This window comes from Coffea arabica, chromosome 5c (genome assembly GCF_036785885.1).
Source record: "Coffea arabica cultivar ET-39 chromosome 5c, Coffea Arabica ET-39 HiFi, whole genome shotgun sequence".
Classification (NCBI taxonomy): domain Eukaryota; kingdom Viridiplantae; phylum Streptophyta; class Magnoliopsida; order Gentianales; family Rubiaceae; genus Coffea; species Coffea arabica.
The window spans coordinates 12,904,617-12,919,105 of NC_092319.1; positions in this window are offsets into that span (position 1 = coordinate 12,904,617).

Below are 14,489 nucleotides of genomic sequence, written 5' to 3' on the forward strand. Positions count from 1 at the left end.
TCGAAGGGGTGCCTTGGATTTTTATCCTTGCCTTCCCCTTCGTCAAATGTGACTCCCGAACCTTTTTCATTGGTTTACGTGGACTAGGAGTCGTTTAAAAGGGGTTTTACAACTTTTTCCTAAAAAATTCATTTTTGGGTGACTTGGTACACCCTAACTCTATACCAAGTGGCGACTCCATTTTTCATATAAAAAACCCTTTTTGAACTATTTTTCTTGGGTCAAATCGTCGCATTTTCAAAAAGTCCCATTTAGACCCATTTTTATTTTCACTTTTTCCAAACCAATAAAATCACGAAAACAATCATTTTATTTTTCCAAAAAATGGGGCGCGACACCTTCCATAAATTCACTCGGTCTAAGCAAAAGTACTAAACCAAAGCAGTAATAAAGCAGGTAAGTAACCAATAAACTTTCACTTAACACATATTGATACATTTCAAACAGGGTCACAAGCACACATATATACAAGCCAAACATATATATACAAGCAGTCAGTCAAGTACGGCCAAAGCACGTACGTACACAAAAGATCCACCTGAGGATAGGCCTATCAAAAAGAAATTTACACGTAGCTAACTCTACATCCAAAATGGTTAGCTAAGGCTCTATCCCTATCCGCCCTGTACACAAGACCAAAACTATCTATAACAACTCTAGGAGTCATAGCCTAGCCCGAAGATGAGCTATGAGACCCACTCGACGGAGTGGATCCAACCCTAGCCTCAGACCCCGCACAGGAGTCCTTATCGCTCACTCCTTCCACCACCTCGGCACAGAGGTTTAGGATTGCAGCGGCTCGAGTCCTCACCTTCCGAGCCCTCTTAGACTCGTGCTCACGCGCCTCCCTCAGCTGGGCACAGAGGTCATCGACTCTATCCTCCGCCTCTAGTACATCGTACTTCAGATCCTCTATCCTTTTGGCTTGCCCCTCGTTGGCCGCCTTTAACTGATTCACCTCAACCTCAAGCTTGGCATTAGCTTTTGCCAGCTCCTTTCTTTCCTTCACAACTGCCAAAACGAGGGCATTCGGGTAAGCATACTTCTCCTTACACGCGCACCGCCGAAGACGGTTAGACGGGCTCCAACGAATAACGGCCCCCTTTGGCCGGATCTGGTACTTAATCATCGGGAGCGCTACACGGGGTCGCTTGGCCGCAGGGCCATCACTAGGTCCACTGGAACTGTCCATCCTACACCAATAGTGTAAAAATAAGAATCAATAAGCTTAAAAACCATAAACAATAAACCCTCAGATCAAGCATTCCTATAACACCCAGGCTAATTCAAACCTAGGCTCTGATACCACCTGTGACAGCCCCACCTTCCCCTAAGGCGAACCAAAGGGGTTAGCGGACTGCCTGCCCAGCTCTCGCCAGGACTAACGGTACGGTTTACGTCAATCTAAAACGTTCCGGAACATACCATTGCGCGCAAACAAGTCAAAAACACAAAATAAAAAAAACGAAAAAAAACCGGAAGCCGAAATTTATCTAAACCATAGCCAAGCATATATATACAATGGAAATCAACATTTACAACCATAATGGCATGCCAAAACCATTCATTAAGGAGTACACATTCGATTTGCCTATCAAAAGGAAATGAACCCGTTATACATTAGGGTTTCACTTCAAGAGCTATACAAAAGACATTTACAAGCTCAGTATGGCAATTGACTATCCAGTCCATTTTCAAAAGCAATTATATCCCTGTAAGGAAAACAAATAACACGGAATGAGCCAAAGCCCAGTGGTATACCACCCAATAAGCAATCAAAGTCATATAAGAATGAACCTTCATTTAAAGTGCACAAACAAGCAATGAAGCAAAACGGTAAAAGGATACGGTCGGCTCTCAAGAGCCCATTTCCACGCTTGCAATCTTGAACCAACCTCATTGACTCTCCGTCAATGTTAAAATACCAAACCGTAGATAACTCTTTACTTCCATTCCTTCCACCCAACATACCCCAACCGGGCCCGCACTCCATTCAGTAATATTTTTGGTAATACTCGAGTTTACCGGAACCAAGGGTCTCATTACCACAAGGTTCCCCAGTACAGTCCCCGTGGCAATTCAATCTTCACGACCAAGCCCTCGCCGGCTCGATTCAATTGACTACCAAACGGGGTTGAGCTCAGTGATACAGTAAAGTAGTAGGACAACCGTCCAAACAACCCAATTCAGTTTCCATGCATGGAATTCAGTATCTCATATAACAAATGCAGTATTTCAGTGGAACAGTAGATAGCTATGAAGAAAATCACAAGGGGTGAGAGCGGTCAAGTACACCCTCACCTCAATCACTTTCAATAACCAATTAAGCCTTCAAGGCATCAAATACACATAGCACAAAGCCACATTATAGCAAGTAAGTGAGTAGTATACTCACCAAGCGAGAAAGTGGTGTTTCATACACCGTGGTCACCAATCCGCCGTGAACTACCGTCACGCCCTAGAATCACGCAACAAATGCAATGAGACTCGATAACGAGTCGTATAGCAATGCTTAACACAACCCCAATAGGGTTTCGTATGCACAAATAAGCATGATAGTAAACCAGAAATTAAGAAAGGGCTTTAACTTAAGCCTTAATAAGAAAATCGGTTTTGCCGTCATAATGCGGTAATGGTACAACTCTCACTAAAAATATCGGTTGGGGGTGTAAGACCCACCGTTTCGAAGCTATGGAACAGGGCTACAACAATGTAGAAGGTCACTCAATCCAGTTCCTAGCTTAACTATGTCGAAAATGCCAAATACTAACCCAGAATTCCTAAAACAGGTTCGCAAAACACAAAAAACTGTAATCGGTATATCTCAGTCCATACAAGTCCAAATGCCGAAATTCCAAAGGCATAAGTTAGCTAAGTCATCCAACTACATTTCATCAGAAGACACCAACTCCAAAATCTAAACCAATACCAGTCAAAATGGCCAATTACTATCGCAGTTTTCGCATTCTGTCCAAAGCAGAACAGCTACAGTAATTTCGTCATATCTCATTCCACATTAATCCAAATGACCTGAAATTTTGTAGGCACATCAACCTCATCAATACCTATAACTTTGATGTTTTGAGCAAAGTCAAATTCGGCCTCTAACATAGTGATCTAAAACCGGACAGAATTGGGGCTTCAAGAACCCTAACTTTCCAATTTTCCATCCAAATCCAAAATTAGTTGCATTTTCCTATCCAATACACCTCATAGAGTCATTATCAACCATTACCATTCATCATGCAAAGCCACAACCTTCATTTCATATTAAACCAGAAAAATTCTCAATAAAATGAAAACTTCACCAAAACAAACCCAATCAAGAAACAAATCACATATTACTCCTCTCATGCCTCCATTAAGCACAAAATAAGCATCATTAGAGATAGTAGGGTGTTTCAAGCTTCACTTACCAAGAACCGAGAGAGAGAGGGATGTTGACCACCTTAGGCCTTCAAACAAATCTCACCAAACTACTTACTAACACTAGAAGGAAAGTTTTTATGGAGTGAAATCAACTCTAAGCTTTGGTTTGTGGTAGATTGGACCAAATGGAAGCTTGCAAAAATGGAGAAGTTCCCTTCCTTCTTGAGCTAAGGAGAGCCGGCCAACAAGAGAAGAAAAATGGTGATTTTTGGTGAATTTTTGGATATTTACTTAGTTGGGTCAAAAGTCAAAAAAAAATGTCAAAAGGTGAATAGTGTTTCATAAAAGGTATCCAATAAGAAAGTGACATGTGTCACTCTATTAAATGCAATCTTATCATTCTTTTCTCTCTCACATCAATCACTTCATATACTCTACTTATCCCTTAACACCCGATAAATTTTACACAGTATCCGAAACTTAACCTTATTGGCCGAATTTTTCCGAACTTATCGCACTAGTGGGTCCCACGTCCACTATTTATCCTTAATTTTCTAAAAACTCTCCAATACTAGAAAAATCATTTTAAAACTATAATTGCTCATAAAATCCACTAAGAAAATATTTTTAAGCCAGAAAATGCAAAAAAACATGCAATTAAGGGGAAATAAACCCTAGGAAAATATTAGGGTTTTACGGGTTCTCACAAATTCGCAGCAGGAGGTGCGAAGCTGCAGATGAAACTTTTGCTGCATTTTTTTTCCTTTCTTTCTTTTGCTGTCGGTCAAACCAGATTTGCGTGTTTCTTGTTCTGGAATTCTGTTTATCAGATTTGGGAGAGTTGATTCTTTGGTTAGAAGGTTTGTTTCGTTAGAATGGCATGCCATAGTTTCCTACTTTTGCTCTGTTGATGTTGCCATGGATCCGAAAGGTGCACAACTGAAAGTTGCAGAATTGCATGCGAATGTTTGCTAAAGTATATTTTCTTCGAAGCTTGCATGAAAGTGCTTCCAAGAATTCCCTTGTTAATAAGTTTTTCAGCCATGCTTAGTTGGATTTAGTTGGAAGTGCTGTGTGAATCTTGTTTGCTGAAAGTTTACTTGGAGTTGCAAAAGCTCTCGGATGAAAATTGTAGCAGAAATAGTAGAAGCCAAACCTGTTTGCCGAGAAGCTTTCATTTGCATGCATGGCATTTTTTTTAAATTGCATTTCAACCCCCTTGCTTCTTGTCTAATTCTATTATAGCCCAAACATTTGGAAAAATCAATCAAATTGATCCCTTAAACATTCATTTTCCTTTCAATTGGATCCTAATTGTGTGAATGTGGACTGTTTAGTTATTTAAATGCTTTCGATGGTTCAACTTCATATTTATCTGGTTATTTGAGATGCCTTGACCTTTTTATTGTTTTTTGAAGCTAATATTTCCTTCATTTCATTACCATTACAAGGGAGGTAACCTCTATCTCCTCAAGTTTATTCTTTCCTACGTGCTCCTACATGTTATGTGTGAATAGGCATGCTTTAATTCGCTTTTCATTTTGGGTTTAATTGCATATTTTATTTTTTTTATTATTTCGTTTTTTCAATTAGCAAGTCATTTGAAGGCACTTGAATGCCAAATTTGTAATAGTTAGGTATTTGTTTTTATTTATTTCGTTCCATTTCCCCTTGTAGATTGTAGTAGGCCTTCCCCCCTAAAAATGTAATAGTTAGGGCCTTAATTGCCTTGTGTGATTTGCATGCTTATGTGCTACGTGTTACTTGCTTGCTTAGGGTCTTGCATCTAGATACCATGCTTATGTGTTATGTGCAATATGTGATTTATGTATTTATTTACTTTATTAGCCTTTACATGATTTATTTGGTTTATAATGGATGAATGCGTCACCGTGGCTAGTCTAACGCTGGCCACGATTTTTCCCCTCGAGCTCTCGCAAGTCCAATGCTTGTGAGAGAATTTTAGAGAAGGGCTGGTCCAATGCTAGATCCATTAGGCCCGTCCCTCTCGCTAGTGCATTTTTTTGTATGCCTCACTACATTCCATGCATTTTTCTTAGTTTTCTAGCATTTGGCATGCTCCTCAAACCCTTTTCCCTTCATTTTAGGTTTTTGCATCTTCATGCTAGTCATAGGGTACATTTGCTTGAGGGTCCCTTTTCGATAAGGGAAACGAGCGAGTATGGCTACAAAATAGCTTTAGCACGCTAGTTCTTCCTTCTAATCAAAGGGAAAATTAAGGTCATGAAATTAGGAGTCATTCCCGTACCCGACTTGATGCATTCCTCTAGGTTCATACATTCTCATTTTTATCATATCACTTTTATCACTTTCTTTATCCATATTCTTTCACTACTTATATTTTTCTCAATCCACATGCCATGTTTGCATATTTTTCTTCTTTTATCATTTATTTTCTACCTCACAAATTGCACCCAATTGCACTTATATATATCTACTATCATATTTTCATCTATTTGCACACAAACACATTTATTTTCTCAATTGGCACACTTGCACTTTTCTTACATTCGCACACTTGTACTTTTCTTACATTTGCACACTTACACTCATACTTGAGTCCTCATTTGCATTAACCATGACCTCCATGAGGGCTTTCCTTATTGGCCGCCACAACTCATGTGGTTGGGACCAAAAAGCCTCATAAGAGACATTTTAGATTTATGATTGCATTTTTCTTTCTTTTTTCATATCCATTAGTCACGTCCAACATGCAACGCATATTTTGGGTAGAAGAATTAGGAAAAGTGGGGCTAAGTCACGCAACTAGCTTTGGCTAGGGTAAGGGAGTGCCTTAGGCCTTGCCTTTGCCTTCTTCCTTATCAAATGTGACCCCCGATCCCTTTCTTTGGTTACGTAGACCTAAAAGTTCTTTAAAAGGGTTTGTTTACTTTTTCGTTCAAAAACAAAAAATCATTTTTGGGTGACTTGATACACCCTAACTCTATACCAAGTGGCGACTCCATTTTTTCATCCAAAAAATCCTTTTGAACTTTATTTGGCCAAACCGTCGCATTTCACAATCCCACGGCCTTCCATTTTCACTTTCACACACGTTCACATACATATCTCACACACTACTTTCACCACATCAAAAAGTGGGGCGCGACATCCACCTTTTATGAATCTCCTCTTATTGAGTATTCTTTTGAAGCCTCGTATGATGAGTGCAATATCACTATCATCACCTTCCATGTCATCTTCACTCACGGAGCTGTATCATCTTCATCTTGTGAAGCCTTCAGAGCAATATTCTTTCTCACTTTTGTGTCTTCTTCTTCCTGCACCTTGGACTTGAGTTTTAGCTCATAAGAAGTCAGTGAATTAATGAGAAATTCAATAGGCAAGGTATGTAGATCTTTGGCTTCCTCAATGGCAGTCACTTTACTCTTCCAATCCTTCGATAAAGCATTCAGAATTTTTCTATTTTTGTCACCTAGAGAATATTCCTTTTCCAACACCTCCAAATCCTTAATGAGGTCATTGAATCTACAATACATCTTATCAATGTTTTCATGTGGTTCCATCTTGAAGGATTCATACTTTGTAACTAGAATGAACTTATTTTGTTCTCTAACATTCTCACTACCTTCATGAATTTCTCTTAATTTATCCCAAATTTCCTTGGCTGACTTGCAGCCTTTGACTCTAATAGATTTATTTGAGTCTAAAGCACAATGTAACACATTCATGGCTTTTGCATTTATGGTGAAATGAGCTTTATCCATAGCAATCAGTTCCTTTCTTATTTTTGGTCTAGATCTATGAGTATTTTCATCTATAAGAGAGGCATCATATGGACCTTCATTAACAATAAATCACAATTCAATATCAATCGATTGCAAGAAAAGAATCATTCTTTCTTTCCAACTCACATAATTTGACCCATTAAACATAGGTGATCTAATCACAGATTGTCCTTCCAAAAACATAGCATTATTGGTTGTCATCTTTACTCCTAAGCCGCTTGAGCTTAATTTGAAGGAGACCAAGCTCTGATACCAATTGTAAGGATCGAAAACAACCAAGTGGAAGAGATAAACTGTGACGACCCCACCTCCCCCTAAGGCGTACCAAAGGGTTCGGCGGACCGCCTGCCCAGCTCTCGCCAGGACTCACTCACTATCTCGATCGAGTCATGTACACACATCCATGAACCATAAATAATATCCGCAACTCAATCTTATAATTTACATTGATAGAAATCGAGGTACAAAGCCTCAATACACCAAACTAGTTCAAAACGTATACAATCCAAGTACAACATGTTCCATTCGAGGAATAGCGCGAGTACAAGACCAAAAGTCAAAAGTCAAAACAAAAGGCTACGCTAGTCTTTTACAAGTCTCACGCGTCACTCGTACCCCCTGTAAGGAAAACAAATAGCGTGGTGTGAGCTAAAGCCCAGTGAGGTTCCAAATAGCAAATTGACCATTATTTATAAGTACTAGTTTTCGATATAGCAAAGTAACGAGCATGAAGAGTTCATAAAAGTGAGCAATCTCAAAATGAGCGAGTGTAAAAGTTTTCAGAAGAAACAATAATCATTCCAAAGCATAAGGATACGGATGGCTCTCAGGAGCCAACTTCCATTCATCATCAGGGCTTGATCACATAGTAGTTGACACTCCGTCAACTTTCAAGTAAAGGAGCCAATCCAGTAGAACACCACTTACACTACTCTCCGTCCACCATTCACACCCCCTACTGGGCCCAAAATCCTCAATAAACACGGGTGGTAATACTCGAGTATACCAATTAGTCGAGGAGATATCACTCCACTCGACAAGCAAGAGACCCAGGGCTCGTTACCCAACCGACCAAGCCCCTGCCGGCTCGACTAGAGTAACTTGCCATAGGGTTTCTGGAATTCCAGGAAGTGCGTGCATCATAACAAGTATGTCAAGTCAATTGCAACAATAAACAACTATATATCATGTAAGGGCAAGTGCGATAAAGTACACTCTTGCCCTAACAATTCACGCATGTGGCATGTAATCATATTGGCACGTATCAAGTACAAGTATCAAGTTCAATTCAGTATTTGAAAGCACTCACCAAAAGATATAATGCTTTTACTGGTCACTTTCAGGTTATACTCCGAATTCGGAGTCCAAATCTGCGATAAAACTCAATTTGAGAACTTTGAAACATGACTAGAGTTCGAAACTTAGACGTTTCGTTCAATAAGAATCAAGAAATTGAAATTCACTCGGACAGTAGTCGTGAAACACTTGCTCGCCTTTTTAAACAGTAAAACTTTGTAATATTTATACTTGAAATTGTCTTGCGAGTTGAAAGTACAAGGAAAACATACTTCGAGCAATCATTATTTCATTTCTCAAGGGTACAAATTCGTCCAAGTCCTAACGTATAACACTCAAGAAACATAGTGGCCAAGGTTCTCGCTAGTTCAAGTAATAAGTACTTAACCTTCACTCAAGTCGCTAATATAGTTTTCTAGTCCTCGAGTAAAAATTCGGGCAGCATGCCATTTGTGTTTACCTAATTTTCTAGCCTTTTAGGCTTCATTGTTTTTCTCAAACACAACCCAACATTATACATATCAGCAATTCATGTCAAGAGCCGTTCCATAGGCTCACAATATCATAATAACAAGAATCGTATTAAGTACAAGTGCAGAAATTCAATTTAGTTCAAAACAGATTTGACGTACAAATGCGGAAATAACATATCCGAGGCTACGCTTATCGGATTAAAACGAAACCTATGCCGTTTCGAAGCTAAGACACAGAGCTACAATATTCATGAAGGTCACTTAGTGCAGTTCCTAATGTAACTCAGTCAAATTCTCGAATTACTAAACCAGAAACCAATTCGTCGGCTGTTTAAACGCAGAACACTGTAATGGTCATAACTCAGTGTACAAAAGTCCAATTCAGGTGTTCTTTGAGGCATTTTAAAGCTACTTCAGAACACTACAACTTTAATGTTTTGGCCCAGAGCTAAATCAGTACGGCTCCTAGTCAAAAAACGTGATAAACTGGACTTAACTGATGAAACGGACTGCTAGGAAATATTTAAAACAGTAAGGGTATTTTGAACTTTTCACATCCTACGTGTCTCCGATTGAGCTGAAATTTTGTAGGAACCTATAAAATGTCATTATCTACAACTTTTCTTCTTTGACCTAAGGCCAATTCGGCCTCTAACACACAGATAAAAATTCGGACAGAATGTAAGCAAGAATTTCCAGAAATCTGAAATCTTTAGTTTTTAGTGGAACTTTCCTTAATTTCTTGGTCTAATCACTCCCACAACACCTTATGAAGCCTCAATTGCAACATATAAGTATCTTACAACAATTTGGGCAGAATTTCCATAAGCCCTAGTTCATCAAATAAATTGGAGGAAAACCTCTAAAACATGCTAATCATCTATGATTCCACCACTATAATCAAACTACTAAACTTAATTTAACAAAATTGAAAGCAACACTTAGAGAGATAAGCTCTCTTACCTTGAATAGAGGTTACAAAGAGCAGCCCAAGCCTTCCCTTTCCAAACTTTCACCACCAAACACTAACTAACCACTCAAGGACAAGATTAATCGGTTTAGTTCTTTGGATTTCTCACTTTGTAGCTTGAATCAAGAAGAAATGAAGAAAGTTCACTCTTGTTCTTCTCCTCTCTCTCTCTCGGCTCCCTTGGCAGAAAATGAAGAGAAATGGAGCTAAGTTTGTCTTATAATAAAGCCAAAAGGATTAGAACTAATGGTGTCCACAAATTGCCCAACACTTGGCCTAATCTTGGCCACTAATTTTTCTCTTTCTTTCCTTGCCTTTGAGCCACAATTTTCGGTCAGACTTAGCTGGTAGTGAGAGGATATTTTGCTCAATTATCAATGAGCTTGTAGGGTAAGAAAGTGGTGGTCAAGTGGTGCGTTCAAACGGTAGTGGGCGGGACCCGCCGGTTCGCGCCGTTTTTTCTTAAAAACTCACGTACTAGGGTTTTTACTTTCCATTCACTAACCTTATCTCATTGCCACTACTTACATATTATTTCTCACTTAAAAGTCACTTTTACTCATCAAATTGATCCTCGGCCAGTACCGAAAATTCATCCGGTGGAAAAATCGCGAAACCCTAATTTTTACTCAAATCTTGAAACCGAAGAATAAAACCCTACTTTCTAGATTCATTTGCACTTATTATGGAATAATTGGATAGTAGGGCTTTAATAAATGATAATTTTCAACTAAAAGGAAATTTTTTTAAGAAAACGTGAGGAATTTTTTCCAATTCCAGTAATTAAAATTAGGGTTTCAATTAAAATAGGAGAGATTTAGGAAAACCGGTTAGTCACAAGTAAACTAGGGTTTTTGACTTAAAAAATTAGGGTTTCTAGTCTTTTAAAACAAAATAAGATTTTAAATCAAACCCCAAAGAAATACACTTTAATATTTTCTTCACAAACAACCTCCTAATATTCGGGATGTTACATAAACAATGTAAAGATCACAAACGTAACAATAAGTAAATAAAAAGGAAAGAATTGCAAACCAATTAACTACCCAACTCCTCTTGAGCTTGTAGATTAATTCAAACAAGTTTCTTCAAGTTGATGAATTACAATCACTCTTTTGTACAAAGGAAGGTTCACCTCCTCCTTGCCCCGAACTCCACTCGGTCAAGTTAGGACGTTTTACTATCCCTCAGGACAACTCTCACAGAGCTACACTCATAAATGAAAAGCTTACAATGAACCTCACACCACTAAGACTACAAATCTTTCTTGAAGAGTATTTTCTCACAAAATCACTCTAGATCTTTTATATCTTCAGTGTGCAAAAATTGTTTGAAATATCTGGCCAACCACTATTTATATAGGATCAAGAAAGTGCCACATTAATGCTTCCAACGGATAGAAAGTAGTTGAAGAGTCAACTAGCCGTTGGAGTATCGGACGTCCGGTACTCCTGTTTTTTGCGTCCGACAGCAGGCAGTGAGTTTGAGAAATTTTCTTCAATTCTATCGGACGTCCGGTGCAAACTCTTTGTGCGTCCGACAGTAAACAAAGAGATTTGAGAAATCATCTTGTTTCTATTGGACGTCCGGTGAAAACATATTCAGCGTCTGATGGTTTCGTCGATTTTGAAGGATCCTATCGGACGTCCGATGCTAGCGTCCGATCGAGGTCAGTGATCTAGGGGGAATGTCTTATTTCCTTCGGACGTCCGGTGGTAGAGTTCTTCATGCGTCCGAAGTTACGCAATGATTATCGGACGTCCGATCCAAGCGTCCGACAACTTTTAGCAGCCTTTGTCCCTTTCAATTGCACTTGATCTTTGAATCTGATTTGCTTCACAACTGAAAATATTTCTTGAAGAGATATTAGAATTATCCATTGTTTTGTAAACATCAAAGTTAGGGACCAAGGTCAACAAACGGTTTAACAATATCGAAGGAAAATAGAGAGTTCGCAACTCTCAATTTTCATTAAGTTCGGAAATTTCAGATTTGTCACCCATACTTTGAAAAATCGTATCTCATTCTCTACAAGTCCAAAATTGGAAACCTTGGTGCATTGGAAACTACTTCCAAAGTATTAAAAGTTCCTAGAAGACACTTTTCCATGATTCTAATTGGAAAATATTTGAAATTTAGCCCAAAGTTGCTGTTTTAGAAAGTCAAGACAGATTTGGGTTGATTTTCGACAAAGTTTGAAAATTCGGCAAAATTCATACAATTTGAGCTAGCCTCTGAAATTTGGAACTCTATTAGAGTTGTAATCTAGGTTTAAAACAAAACAAGTGGAATGAGAATTGAAGTTTCGAGCGCCAAGATATGGTAGCTCAAAGTTACCCAAATTTCTTTGTTAAACAAGGGTTTTCCAAAATCAAGTCACAAATTTTGGAAGTTTAGTTGAGTAATGAAATGGCCTCAGAATAACACCAAAATTTTCAGTATAATACTACCATATAAGGGTTGTCCCTCTACCAAATTTCATGGAAAAATAACTTCGGGAAGGTAGTCAACCAAACAACCAAAGTTTCGAAAAATCCTAAGGCAAAACTGCCTTGAGCTTTTTGTTTTGAATTCCAAACATTTGGCTCAGGAAAATCCTTCAAACATGGTTCATTTCAGTAGGAAATATCCAAAATATGTTCAAGGTACATTTGATAGATGATTTACAATAAGAAACTTTGGATAACAAGTCCCAAACAGTAGTTAGTTTCAAATCTGTCCAAAACACTGTTTTTGTTCACAAAGTTAGTTTTGAATTTCAATCATAAATCACCCAATTCAACTCAGAATTGAGCGTGGTTGGTGGAGTTAGAAAATAGACTTATAAGGCTATATTTTTTCAGAAGAAATCATTTTCAAAATCTGTCCATAACTAACTCATTCGTGAGCATCAAGTTGCAACTCATGTGCTGCCTTCCAGGAAGCAACGAAACAGGATAGTGGATTTCAAACGAATGGTTTGGCTTACTCAAGTGGAACCAGAATGTACATTTTATACCAATAGGAAGCTGAGAATGTCTAGTTTCCAGTGCCACAAACAGTACTCGATTCCGACATTGGAGTAAAAAGATATAGCCGAAACAAATACACTGCCTGGGTGAATATGGGATAAATTTCCAGATTTCTACGCTTTTGTAAATCCAACATTTGGGGGACCAAATCAAGTTATTTTTCAATGAAACTTTTTACACAACTAATATAACATGTAAACAACATAAATAAGCCACTAGAACATCAAAATTTTGCACAAAAGTGGTCGAACAAGGCAGGCGTAAAACGGTCACTTTTGCTCCAAGCACCTCCTTTGATTTTCTACCAACAATACAATATTAATCCACTAATTTAAGCACTAAACCACCATTAATTTCATCATCAATCATCAAATCAATCTTTCCATAAAAAGTGGGAGTTCATAGAGCCCACACAACAAGAATCTACCATAAACAAGACTACCCTCATGCATAAATAGCTTAGATGTGCATTACTACTTCCATAAAACAAGAATTTGAGAGTTGATCGTTACCTATTCCACTTGGTGCACAAGAGCAGAAATTTCGGCCCTCCTTGCTACCGTGAAAAGCTCCCCCTTTTCAGCTAGATACAATCTCCAAGTATTAGGCTAAGTGTAGTTCAATTTCGGTGCAAGAATTTGGAGTAGAAAGTTGAAGAGCAAATGGGTTATTTTTGCTGCTTGATAGCCGGCCAAGAGAGGCTAGGAGAGAGAGAGTGTATTGATCAAATAAAACTTTCTTAAGAACCTTTAATGTGTGGCCCAAGTTGATGCAAAAGTCAACTCTTCTTTGCGCGTATACGCGCGCGCGTTTACGCGCGCGCGTTTTGTGCTCGATTCCTCTCGAGTTTATTTCACTAGTGCACTAAACCTTTAATGCACTCATATTCATATTAATATTATTCACTCTTAATTGTCCCAAAATAAGGGTCTAAAGTCCCTCAATTAAATCGCACGTGTAAAAACGCGTATCTCTAAATTAAGCGTGATAAAGCGAAACTTCCAAGAAATTCTTATAATGATAGTACTAATAACTATCACTTGAGTATTTAAACATAAAATACCTCTCTTAAGTCCATCATGCAAGTCTCTAATTTTCCAAGCTTATTGTATTCTCGAATCGATTATTGACTCCAATCGCGTATTCACTATTTTCAATTAATGAGCTTCCAAAAATTAAATTTTGAAACGAGTCACTTTAAAAATATAACTAAGTCATAGTTCCATGTAATTGAGTATAAAGAGGTTGAAATAAAATATTCGAGGCAAACGAGCAATTAAATATTGAAATAAGCTAGTAATAAGGGTTTAAAATAGGAAATTTTGCGAGTCCTCACATAAGTCGAGTTTGAATTCCTCAAATCTCCAATTAATTTTTCTTAATCTACTATTGATCATTTTTACTTCTCCAAAATTAATATACTCTCGATTCAAATATAGTCTCGAAAAACGTGCACTCGTTGTTCCGAGCTAAACGAGTTTTCGAAAAGTAAATTTTCTAACAAAACACTTTAAAAGCATAAGAGAGACGTTTTTCCATATAAATGAATTTTAAGTAGTCAAATTAAATAATTCGGAGAAAAAGAGTGAATAACTATTTA